Source organism: Panulirus ornatus, chromosome 41 (genome assembly GCF_036320965.1).
Source record: "Panulirus ornatus isolate Po-2019 chromosome 41, ASM3632096v1, whole genome shotgun sequence".
Taxonomy (NCBI): Eukaryota; Metazoa; Arthropoda; class Malacostraca; order Decapoda; family Palinuridae; genus Panulirus; species Panulirus ornatus.
The window spans coordinates 4,659,116-4,671,472 of record NC_092264.1 but is presented as its reverse complement, the minus strand read 5'-3'; the positions used below and the strand labels follow the sequence as shown (position 1 = coordinate 4,671,472).

General features: G+C 45.0%; 1 protein-coding gene across 1 annotated transcript in view; it reads left to right on the top strand.

Annotated features, from left to right (window-relative positions):
• Positions 1 to 12,357, top strand: part of LOC139761760 (uncharacterized) — a 61,342-nt gene that overhangs the window by 8,475 nt on the left and 40,510 nt on the right. The window lies entirely within an intron of this gene.

The following is a 12,357-nucleotide window of genomic DNA, read 5'->3' as shown; positions in this document are numbered from 1 at the left end:
TTTGAAAAGGACGACGTCTGGTGTTTAAACAGCCAAGGATAGGATGATTAAATTCAGGCCGCTGCCAACCAGAGGTGCTACAGATCGGGAAATGGCGTTTCTATCACTAAATTTCTCATCGGTACAGAGAGAAGCCAACGTTTACCCAGGAACTGGAGTGTACTGGCACAGTCGAAGCTCCTTGCAGCACCTACTGTACACACTCAACAACTACCACGACTGGTACCGAATATTTTACAGACAATGACACTGTTTCAGGAAAGGACAAACATGGGATTATCCGCTGTCTGTGAGAACAACACATACCGAAAAGTGACGAGAATTTACTGACATATCAGAAAGTGACACTTGGGTCTTCGGCACGTCCGACAACCTTATCTTGACGACCGTATGAGGCGAGAAACATTACCACCACCTCCTCCTCTCCATACCAACCTGGCGACACAAACCTAACAGGTATCCGATAGGTCGAGATTATCATGAGGAACGCACAGACTGTTCCATGATGTCGTTTTAAGAGAGGTTCGACTCAGATGTTCAATTGCTCTCTCTCTCTCTCTCTCTCTCTCTCTCTCTCTCTCTCTCTCTCTCTCTCTCTCTCTCTCTCACACACACACACAGAGGAATATACGAATCCTGTTTTGCCACCTCAATCAGGCAACCAACGTGAGTGGCTGTGGGGGAGATGAGAACAGACGCAACACAGAGGTCAAGCCTCGAACGTTTGACCTCCAGGGAGTCTTCAAGACCCGCGTAATGAACGGGCGGCACACAGAGTCCATGCAGGCGCATAATGCAGGTGTAAAACGAAAACAATTTCCGGAGAACAACGACTACACCTCATTCCGGAGATACGTGCATGAGTCAAAGCAGCCACCGACCCCCTACACCTCCGTGTTCCTCAAGGAGGGCACCCATCGGACAGGCGAGAGGTGGAGAACGTTCCGCTTATCACCTGTTCGGGTTCAGGGAAGGGTCATGCGGACATGTACTTCGGAAGACTACCCGAGCAGCGCACTATGGGATTAAGGGTGTCGTATACGTCCGAACCCACGAACATCTTCCAAGCTGTATAAGGGACCTCAAACTGGCAGCGTCCAATCTTCAGTTGGCAGTAACAACAACAAAAAAAAAAATATACACATCCTCCCACTCGAAGCGACAGACCTTATCGCTCACAGCAATTTCGGAGGAGCTAGCTAAGGGTATATACTAAAACTGGAGTATTATATCACAGTTTTATACCGACCATGAACGTCCACTGGAGTCAAGAAGAGACTCCGTATCGTATTTCAAGATGTCGTTTTACAGCGTTGACACTTTCCTGTATAAATTGAGTGTTTTCATTTCTTTCGCGCCTCGGGACCTTAATTTCAAGCAAGGGGTGTTGATCAGCAACACCTTAATATGTTTGAGCGTCAGACGACGACATTATCCATTACGTCTGCCAATCAACAGCACAGGTCATGATGACGTAGAGTTAGGTCACTCCTCTTCACGAGTGAGCAGACGTGTTAAGAACCATCAGGGGATCCAGGGTTGGAGCTCTTGAACATGGCACTCGGTTCACATCAAACCCCGGTGTTTATCCTCTCCCGAGGCTCACATAGGCTCCTGGTATGCAAAATATACATACTCCATTTCCAGCGCTAGCGTCAGGAACAGATGACTGAGCCTTAGATGGAAAAAAAAATGTTTATAATCAATTTCATACACATTCACCGTTTCCCTCGTAAGAGACGCAGCGCCAAGAAGAGACGAAGTCATGGCCTCATTTACAAAGAGCTCCATTTACTCCTGGAGATAATAAGTCACACACAATGACTTCAGGGACGAAATCTGCTGAAGACCGAGAGTGATTTTAGTGCAACCAAAGTCTGACGAAGAAAACGAGATTCCGACAGACGTATCCTATCAAAAACGTGCTCATATTCGCCCCGAATTTCACGTCACTTCCAGATTAGTTCCCGAGTGTGATTTCAAGATCGAGACAGCGCAGGAAATAATCGCTTAAGGCGACCTTAAAAAAGACAGCGCAGGAAATAATCACCAGCATCGCTTAAGGTGGCCTTAAAAAGTTCTCTCGAGTTGGTGTCCCGCCGTACGCAGCAACTGGACGGAGAGCAGTGAGGCATCAACTAGGTATGTACAATGGGAGTACAATCAAATCGTCAAAGCTAAGAGATTATGATGGAGAGAATGAGAAATGACTGACTCAAATAAGAAAAACTAATAATGCAGTTATTATAAGTATCAACGAATTATTCTAAAGCAGATACAATTATCAGCAAATTATTCTAAAAGTTATAATCATCAGCGAATTATTCTAAAGCAGTTATAATTATCAGAGAATTATTCTAAAGCAGAGTTATAATTATTAGCGGATTATTCTGAGACAAAGTTATAATATGATTATCATCAAATTATTCTAAGGCAGTTATAATTAGCGAATTATTCTGAAGCAGAGTTATAATCATCAGAGAATTATTCTAAAACAGAGTCATAATTATCAGCGAATTATTCTGAAGCAGAGTTATAATCATCAGCGAATTATTCTAAAACAGTCATAATTATCAGCGAATTATTCTAAAGCAGAGTTATAATCATCAGCGAATTATTCTAAGGCAGAGTTATAATTACCAGCGAATTATTCTGAAGCAGTTATAATCATCAGCGAATTATTCTGAAGTTTCCATCCCAGTCTGAGGTATAATTACGTGTGGTAATTAAGAATAACAGACAGTAATCTTTAGCTCATGAGATGTGAGCACATATAACGAATTAGACAACAAACACAGGAATATAATAATGAAATAACCAGCTGCAGTGATGAAAATTTTGTACCATAATAAGACAACGAAATACGTAAATCATCCAGAAAAGAAAATATATACATATACATATACTCCTATGTGTCCACGGGGAAAATGAAACACGATAAGTTCCCAAGTGCACTTTCGTGTAATAATCACATAACATCACGAAAGTGCACTTGGGAACTTATCGTGTTTCATTTTCCCCGTGGACTCACAGGAATATCTTGATCACGCGCAAAATTGTGCTCCTTTCCAATATATATATATTTTTTTTTTTTTTTTTTTTTTTTCATACTATCCGCCATTTCCCGCAACAGCGAGGTAGCGTTAAGAACAGAGGACTGGGCCTTTGAGGAAATATCCTCACCTGGCCCTCTTCTCTGTTCCTTCTTTTGGAAAATCAAAAAAAAAGAAAAAAAAAAAAAAAAAAAACGAGAGGGGAGGATTTCCAGCCCCCCGCTCCCTTCCCTTTTAGTCGCCTTCTACGACACGCAGGGAATACGTGGGAAGTATTCTTTCTCCCCTATATATATATATATATATATATATATATATATATATATATATATATATATATGATCACCACACTAAGTTCTGAAGTCCTGAACGACACCAAATGAGACCATAAATACTAATAAGGGAAACTGAGACTATACATGTTTACAGGGTGATCAAAAAGGGAAACTGGGTTATGAAACTAACACCTAATGCAATGCTTAGAGACTGGTAAATAACTCTACGTAATGAAAGTGAAACACTACCATACGTTGAGAGATCAGGGACGACAATGTGTCGTGAAAACGAGACTCTACTTAAATATTAGACCCTGAAATGAAATCAAATGGTGAAGGAAATTACTTATTAGTTGCGTGGAAGATAGAGGCGTGCCAGCACCCCTTCTCAGTGTGACTCACACACACACACACACACACACCACACACACACACACACACACACCGCTGATGACACAAGCGCGCGCGAGAGGGAGAGTGTGGTGTTGATAACGCCCATCTGCTCGTCAAACCTCAATGACTCAAGTCTGCCATTCGTCGAGGACACGTGTCTGACAATCTTCAATGACGCGGGGTCTTCGAAACGTCGATGACGGCGAAATGCCAGCCAAGTCGTCGATGACGGAGGAGGGTTGGCCCTCGGTGATGATCCAGGCAAGCAAGCTGGCAGGCTGACAGGCACATCACCACTAACTTAAAGAGAGCTCATGGGCGTGCCAAGACGAGCAGAAGCTCAAGGTCTTTGCGTCCTTACCGAAGTGGCATCCACCGATAACACGGAGGCGACAGCCTCTTACGGTAAGTTAGGATTATAAGAAAATCGTCCGAGGAGGCGGACATACCCTAGTCTCTCGAGACATGGAACTACACCCAAACGCATATGTTACGAGGCTCCACAAAGACACAGGCAAGAAAGCAGTTCGAAACATAGAGTAAAACACATACCTCGAAATCTCCTTCCTTTTTACGCTTTATCAGGGTACACACGCTTGCCGCAACACCTGCTCTCATCCTCTTTATCCTCCGACAGGCGTTTCTGATAAGGCATTCCCTCCCGTCAGCGAGATCGTAAAATAGATGACATTCTTCGCGAAAGGACGGAGATAGCCGAACCCACCGCGCCCTCCTGGGTCAGGACGGTCGCCACGTAGCGCTTCGCACGGTTCACTGCCGCAGTGATGCGGTCGTCACATCCTCAGCTCCTCCACACTCCTCCATCACCCGCTCGAAACTTACCGAGTTTTGGTGATGGGAACTTGAGTTGCTGTCATGCAAGGAGTACGGCATGGTTCCACAACAGTTCTCCCCGAACCCTCAAAAGTTATGGTGACACTGAACACTTAAAACTACCATTACTACAACTACTACTATTACTATCATTACCATTACTAATATCACTACTACTACCACTAATATTAGCAGAAGTGGCAATAGTATTAGTGAAATTATAACAGCAGAGCTAACAGTATAAATAATAATAATAATAATAATTAATAATAATAATAATAATAATAATAATAATAATAATAACAGTAATAATAGTAAACAAAGTTTACCAAGGGAACTAAAACTATTTCACACTGGATAGTTCTTGAAAACCTTTCCAATAACACTCAGCAATTAAAAAAAAAAAAAAAACGCATTCACCTAAGACTCCAGTGAACAGGTAAATCTACACCTTTCAGCTACAGGGAAGGGGACAAGACAAACAGGTAGCCCAAAACAGATGTGAAGATTAAAGTTCATCGAATATGTATAAGCTCATTTTCATTTTTCTTTTTTTTTTTTGTCCGACTGAAAACCATTCCTGCGCAGCGTTAAGTCTAACAGAACCGATCATCAGTACGCAAGATGAGGTACGCTAAGTCAAAATGGAAATGCGTTAAGGACAAGTTAGCAGTCCTGAACAAACAGAACATGTGGACAAGGGAACTAGTGCAGAACATCTGCGTTAAGGAGACGTTCTAATAGGTGTGACGACTGAGCGTGCGCGTGTGTGTGTGTGGGAAGGAGGGAGGGTGAGGTGAGGGCGGGCGGCGGCAGGTAGCAGCAGCAGCACTCCCTCACCCTCCTTGCTGCACCACCACCGCCTCCGCCTCCTCCTCCTCCTCCTCCCACTCGAGCCCAGCGGCGGCCGCCACTGTCGACATAACTGATCACTCCCTTTGTTTCCCCCCCGCGTCCGCTTGCTGGCCCCGACAGATGGCGACCACCCGCGGCCGTGTTGACGTCACTGCCCAACAGTCTGTTATGATTAGCGGTCATGAAGTCAATAATTATCGGCGTTTGATTCTCATGCACTCATGGCCGTGGTAACGACATTCCCGCATCCTCTCGCTACACCGAGCAACAGGGGAAATACACACACACACATTATCTGTTAATATTAGAAGGAGGGATTTCACTGCTCCTCGTCTCACGAGTTGGATTTTAAGTGACACCACAACTTCAGAGAGATTATGAGGACAGTGTAAGTGCTCCAACAGTGCCGAAAATACTGTCTTACCTACTACTCTCTCTGGGGTGAGGCTGTGCACACTAAGGGTACAGTGCTGCACCGGTTCTTTTACTAGTTTTCGAGACTATGGAAGCACAGAGCATTGACTATAATATGTAAATATGCCTCAGCAGACGACAAGGGATGGAAGATCTGACAGTAGACTCTCGCTTCTTATGTCATCATAAGTCTCCTTCGTTTGAATCCACTTAGTGAAGAGTGAATATGCATATATACTAAAAGAACTCATCACTCGAAAAAAGTCAGCACTTCCCTGCTACTGCAAGTAACGCATCCGTGTCCAGCAGGAGCCTTTGGAAAGGTCCTGGCTAACGCCGACACTCTATGATAGAAATCGGTCCTGGGGTAATTATATAAGAATTATACCCCAACTAACGGCATCATATCATCAAAAAATAAATTAACGTTGAAAGTAAGGTGTAACTGCCCAGGTGTAAGTTTCCAAGCGTTATAACAGCTTCTCCTGCGTTCCACACTTTACGACTGCAAGCTAACCGACTCTCCGTTTTGTAAGTACACTTTACAACATCGTAACGCAGCAGTGAAGGAGAGAAGTCTTACGTTCCAATTAAATATAAACTATTGTGATGCTTCTCAGACATCGTTAACAACAGCTTTATGAAAAAGTAACAGATTCTGTAGATGATCTTTTTCTATGTATGAAGAAGTTAATCATGAACTTGAAATATTACTTTTTCCTCGCGTTTGTAAAAGTATAAATCTTTTTCAACTGTAAAAGTATGAATATCTATTTACACCCAAATCGCGTCCTCTCAGTGCAAGTCATTTTCCTCAAGTGCCGAGGACAACGAATACACTATCCCTCTCCCCCCCTTTTTTTTATCGAATCTTAAGATCCCAGGGAGAATGAAAGAGAGGGAGAGGGTGCACACGTCCCTCTCACAAACACTGACTTGGCGTTCACGTAACGATAACTCTCCCTGAAGTTTAGAGGCCACGTCGGGGAGGGAGAGACTGAGATTCCTTCAGCAGTGTTTGCCGCCATACCTCTGCACTATGATCGGTGTGAGGGAGGTGAGGGAGGGTCTCTGCGTGTTGTGTGTGTGTGTGTGTGTGTGTAGTATACCACTCCCTCACTCCTTCCCTTCCTCTCCTCTCTCTCTTCTCATCATCGTCATCTCTACTCAACGTCCGCTTTACTCCTTGCCTCACCGCTGCCCGTCACAGCAGTGGCAGAAGCCAAGCCAGACTTGGGTGAACGCGGGATTTCGGACAGACACGGTATACAGCCGTTGTCGAACTCATCGGCTACCGAAGGTGAGCGCCGTGCTGGACGTTCACATCTATCCCACAATCCGTCACGTTCTGGATCTAAGCCTGTACACTGCGTCACACCTGCGCCACACCGTCACACCCAGCCGAGTCAACACCCCACCTAGGCACCATATCCCATACACCCGCCGCACAACCAGTAGCCTTTGAGCTAAGCTAAGACATGGACCCTTAATAGAGAGATTAAGCCACCGTAGCTTAAGAGATCATATATATATATATATATATATATATATATATATATATATATATATATATATATACATATATATATATAAAACGAAGTAGGGTAATGTAGGCAACTGTTCGTTGCAAAACTTCCTCACGGGACACTACAGTATGCCGGAGTCCATCTATCCCAAAGGTTAAATTACCATTTGTAACCAATGGTAGTTACTGATCCTTGCTCGTACTGATGGGGCTGGCGCCGCTTTGCCAACGTTTTACGTCTGGGTTAATAGCCATCGACCCCTGGAGGGTCATGTAAAGCCACACAGCTCCCGGACATAGAGGCCAGAAATCCATTACAGAAAGGTAAAAACCGTCGAATGCTTCTGCAGCAGAAAGATTATCAACCTATGTTGTTTCCTCATCCACGCCCGCTGGGCGTGGGAGGGCTGGGCGTGGGAGGATGATGAAAAGGGTCACCTGCCTCCTCCTCAATCCCCCCCCCACCCCCCCACCCCAGTACAAGCGTGCCTTAGTTATCAAACGGTGAGATTTCTCGAGACGTCAAGCGTCGATATGTGGACGCCAGACATAACTGGACACTCACTCACTACACTGAGCGCGTGAGAGGAGAGTCTTAATATACCCGCTACAGAGGCACCTCACACACAAACCAACCCACAGACTCGTCAACAGAAACACAGACGCCTATCTTCGCTCTAGTAACCATCCAACGGAAGCGTCTGTTTACCCTCGAGTCGATACCCCTATATGCAGGACACACACTCGTTAACTTCACGGGGGGATCGAAGCACTAAAAGGCTACAGTAGCTATAGCTTCAAGAACAAAACCACAAAGACATGTCCACCTATGTTATCATGACTGCTTTGCTATACACCAGTTCACACACCGGTCTATGACGGTCTTCTGAGTACCAGATCTTGGCAGTATGGTCACCAGTGGATGGTACCAACCTCATACCAGAAAACATAGGACGAGAAAGAATCCCTAAAACCTCAGTTTACCAACTACAACAGGTCTCTAACGATACTGTTTACCCTTACTGTTGTAATCAAAGTCAAGGGCCTTGCCCATGGAGAGACGCCATCAACACACTACCCGCAAAGACAGAGACTCCACACACCACATAAAATCCACGAACATTTAACCTGTAAATCACAAAATAACTTTTACAATCTTTCCCTCAGCATTATATGACCAGTGTCTCTCTCTCCACACACCAACACATCCAAAGGAAGTAGCGAGTTTCCACTCCTGATCTCCATCAATATTCCCTATATATGATATGAAGAAACTTTGACACTCTGCTGGTGAATATATATATATATATATATATATATATATATATATATATATATATATATATATAACACCTCCTTTCAAGCAGTTCTATTCAAGGCTGCTGACAGAGTATCACTTCCACAGCAGGACCCTTCGCCGAACTGCCTCAAAGAAATCCCTGGGCCGTGAAAAATCTTTGCAGCTCTGACCGGAAAACCATGTCTCACCGCAACATTCTCCAGACTGCCCGACCAGTCATCACCCACCGTAACAACCCGTCACAGCGTAACAATGCATCCTCCCCAAAAATCGTAAACTCCTTAGACTGTGACCATCATCTATCTCCCTAAACCGTTACGAACGTGTGACGTAACCAAATTCTCAACGCCGTCACTTGAGACGGTGACCAAACTTTACTGCACATGCTATGCTTTCTTGCCATCCTGGGTGTTTAGGAGGGCGTAAGAAAGGGGGTGTGGGACAGACGAAGACTCAGGCTAGAAATGAGATGCAGTTGTAGCGTGTACGGATGTACGGAGGAGTATTTATAGAGTGGTTTGTTAGATACGTGTTAATGTTGCAATCTACACACCAACATGTCTCCCACGTCATCACTTTGGAAGACTATAGTGTAACACTCTCATAAGGTATGAGGCACTCCACTGTACAACAACATACTTCGAATACCATACCTTGGCATACTTTGACATATCAGTAACATTACGACATACTATTGTGCCCTATGAAATAAGTGTCCACATGCCATACACATTCTCGCATGGTAACATACCTCAATATACAACAGTATATCACATCATGCTATGGCATACCTTAAAATCATAAGGTACTCTTTTCCACTAAAATATGTCTGGCTACATCGTATGGGAGGAAGGTCCTCAAGGCAAAAATCTACACGTGAAATCTTTTCAAATTTACGAAAGTTACAGGCAAATTAAACCACCTCACACGGACACTAACATCTCCAAACTGTATCATTGTTCGTCACATCGTGACAGATGCTAACGAAAGGTGCCACCTCTTCCCATACTACAGCCCTTCCCTACAAACGCTGTGACGCACCGACCCTACCCGTAGCAGACCTTTCAAGACAGTTTAAAGCCACCATGACTGACACTCTCCTCTCATACACTGTAAACAGCTTCCTGAATTTTTCCTTACCCATATACTTCAATGCAGTTCTCATATTTGCCAATAGACGGTTTATCTCCTAATGTGGGACTCTGGCCACACACTGGGGACGATATCTATTCGCACATGTTCTCCTTTCAAACAGCAACAAGAAAGCAGACACAACAACGAACCACCTTTTTCAAACCGTATCGAAGCACCTCTGTCTGTGAGGAATATCCTGCAATTCTCGTTACCCAGGAAACACACCCACATTAAGACAGAAGTTCTGGATACCTAAGCAAACCCAACCATTCCCTCAAAACACTTAAAACAAGCCATGAGTCCCAACCTTTACACACACAGAAATGAAACCAACGTATACCTCTATGTCAGACTTTTAATAAACTAATCTTAACTACGTAATATGTTCCCTCTCTTCTTCTCCTCTTCCTCCTCCTCCTCAACCATCCACCCTGCCACACAACAACAAATACCCCTCCACCTCTTGTCACTCCTGCTGGCGTACAGGCCTTCCCACTCGTCAAGTTTCTGGTCATCGGGTTCCCCCAGGTGTCGAGGTCGTGACCACATTCACGGCTTTTACGGGATCGCTAAACTCCGAGGACTTACATCCTCCCGCTCCCCCTTGGACGCGCGACCAATGGGGCCCCAAGATGGTCGCATCCTTTGTCGAATTCTGTCAATGGTTCGCAAATTTCTCGCGGGTGTGCGTTCATATTTTCCACCACCCATCCTCTCCTTCGCCCCTAAGAATAAGATCCTCTTCGCTCATACAATCTATCGAGTATCTGTTTTGTTCTATCGGTGTCTAGGGCGTTCGCTGTGCCTCGGTTATAGGTCTGTGGAACAGAGTGCCATGGCTGGAGAGAGAGAGAGAGAGAGAGAGAGAGAGAGAGAGAGAGAGAGAGAGAGAGAGAGAGAGAGAGAGAGAGAGAGAGAGAGAATGTCTCTCCAACAATCGGTCTATAGAACAGAGTGCCATCGCTGGAGAGAGAGAGAGAGAGAGAGAGAGAGAGAGAGAGAGAGAGAGAGAGAGAGAGAGAGAGAGAATGTCTCTCCAACACTTTACATACGTACCATCATGACGTCAGGCACTAGGACAGCCCCCCTCCCCCTCTCAAAAACATATTTCCACGGTACTTTATTAAGAATTCTCTCCCGTAATGGTTGCGTTATGTCATATCACTGAAAACACATTAACATATTTTCCTCCTTACTGACATTACGGCTCCGTCCCTCCAACAAGGACCTGCTTCACTGAGTTAGGAAAAGAAGGAAAAGAAATTAAAATTTACGTCGTTGTACGTGTTTGTCGTAGCGTGAGCAGCGCCGCACGCAGATCTTGCGTTACCGCGAAGTCACGGAGAGTGAAGGTAGCTGAGGCGTCCTGAGTGATTCCACTCTACGTACTGGACGAAGTCACACCAATCAACCTTTCGCTGTCAGTTGTTGACAGTTTACCTTACCCAGGAACATGGAGGGGGACGCTTTGAATCATCAGGTCATGGTACACTACGTGGTCCAGGTTCAAGATAGTTTACGTCACGTAATAATAATGTGATGTACATGGGTGATGGAGTTGCGTATTCTGAGGTCATGGGTTAAGTTATGAAAGGTATAACTAATAGTACTCCTCGTAAGGTAATTATCTGACATCCTCTCCAAATAGCCCAGGGATGTCTACACACACACACACATACACACACACACACACACACACACACACACACACACACACACACACGACAAAGGAACTAGTAACCTCTTTTTCATACGTAAAATAAAAGAATGGAGTGGTTAGGGAACTGTGGAGAGGGTAGACAGAGAAAGAAGGTAAGAGAGAAATGAGGAGGAAGATGAGGTAGGAGAAGGACGTGGGTGTGAGGGGAGAAAAGCAAGAAGGATGGAGTAGAAACACAGAGGGAAAACTAGCTCATTTCATAATGGAACGGATAGAAAAATAGAAGCATGAAGGATCAGGGATTTGCAAAGAATCATAATTAGCTAAGAAACAGAGATGGAGGCAATGAAAAGAAAACTGGCAGTGAATTTCACAGTGGACGATGCAGAGAATGAGACCAGTAAAAGGGGAAATTATAATCTCAGTGCAGAGAATGGTGTTAGGAACCATCATGGAAGTCACCACCGGTGGGCTATACCTCAACGCGTCACCAGAAGAAATCAAATACTACGTCACAGAGACCATGAGAGGTGTGGTGGGAGGGCTCTGACACGGCAGCAGGACGCCCCCTGAGGCTCAGCCACAGCCAGGCCAAACTGACCGCCGGCAAGAGGAGAGGGGATGTATCACCAGGAGTGATCGAAGGAACGTGGTGTTGGAAGGCCCTTAGAAAGAAGCGTCAGTGAGACGCCCTGAGGCTCAGCCAGAAGGCTATACCAGACCAAGTTGAAGGAGGATGAGGAATAAGAGCAGATGTGATACAGAGGAGAGGCTGAAGCTTGGAAGGGTGAACAGGTGAGCCAAGTGGAAGGGCGGATGGCACGAATGGGCCTCACATCAGAGGCAACGACTCTGGGACTGGGTACGTTCGAGCAGAAAAACTAGACTCCCACAAGAGGGGGGTGGAGGAGCGG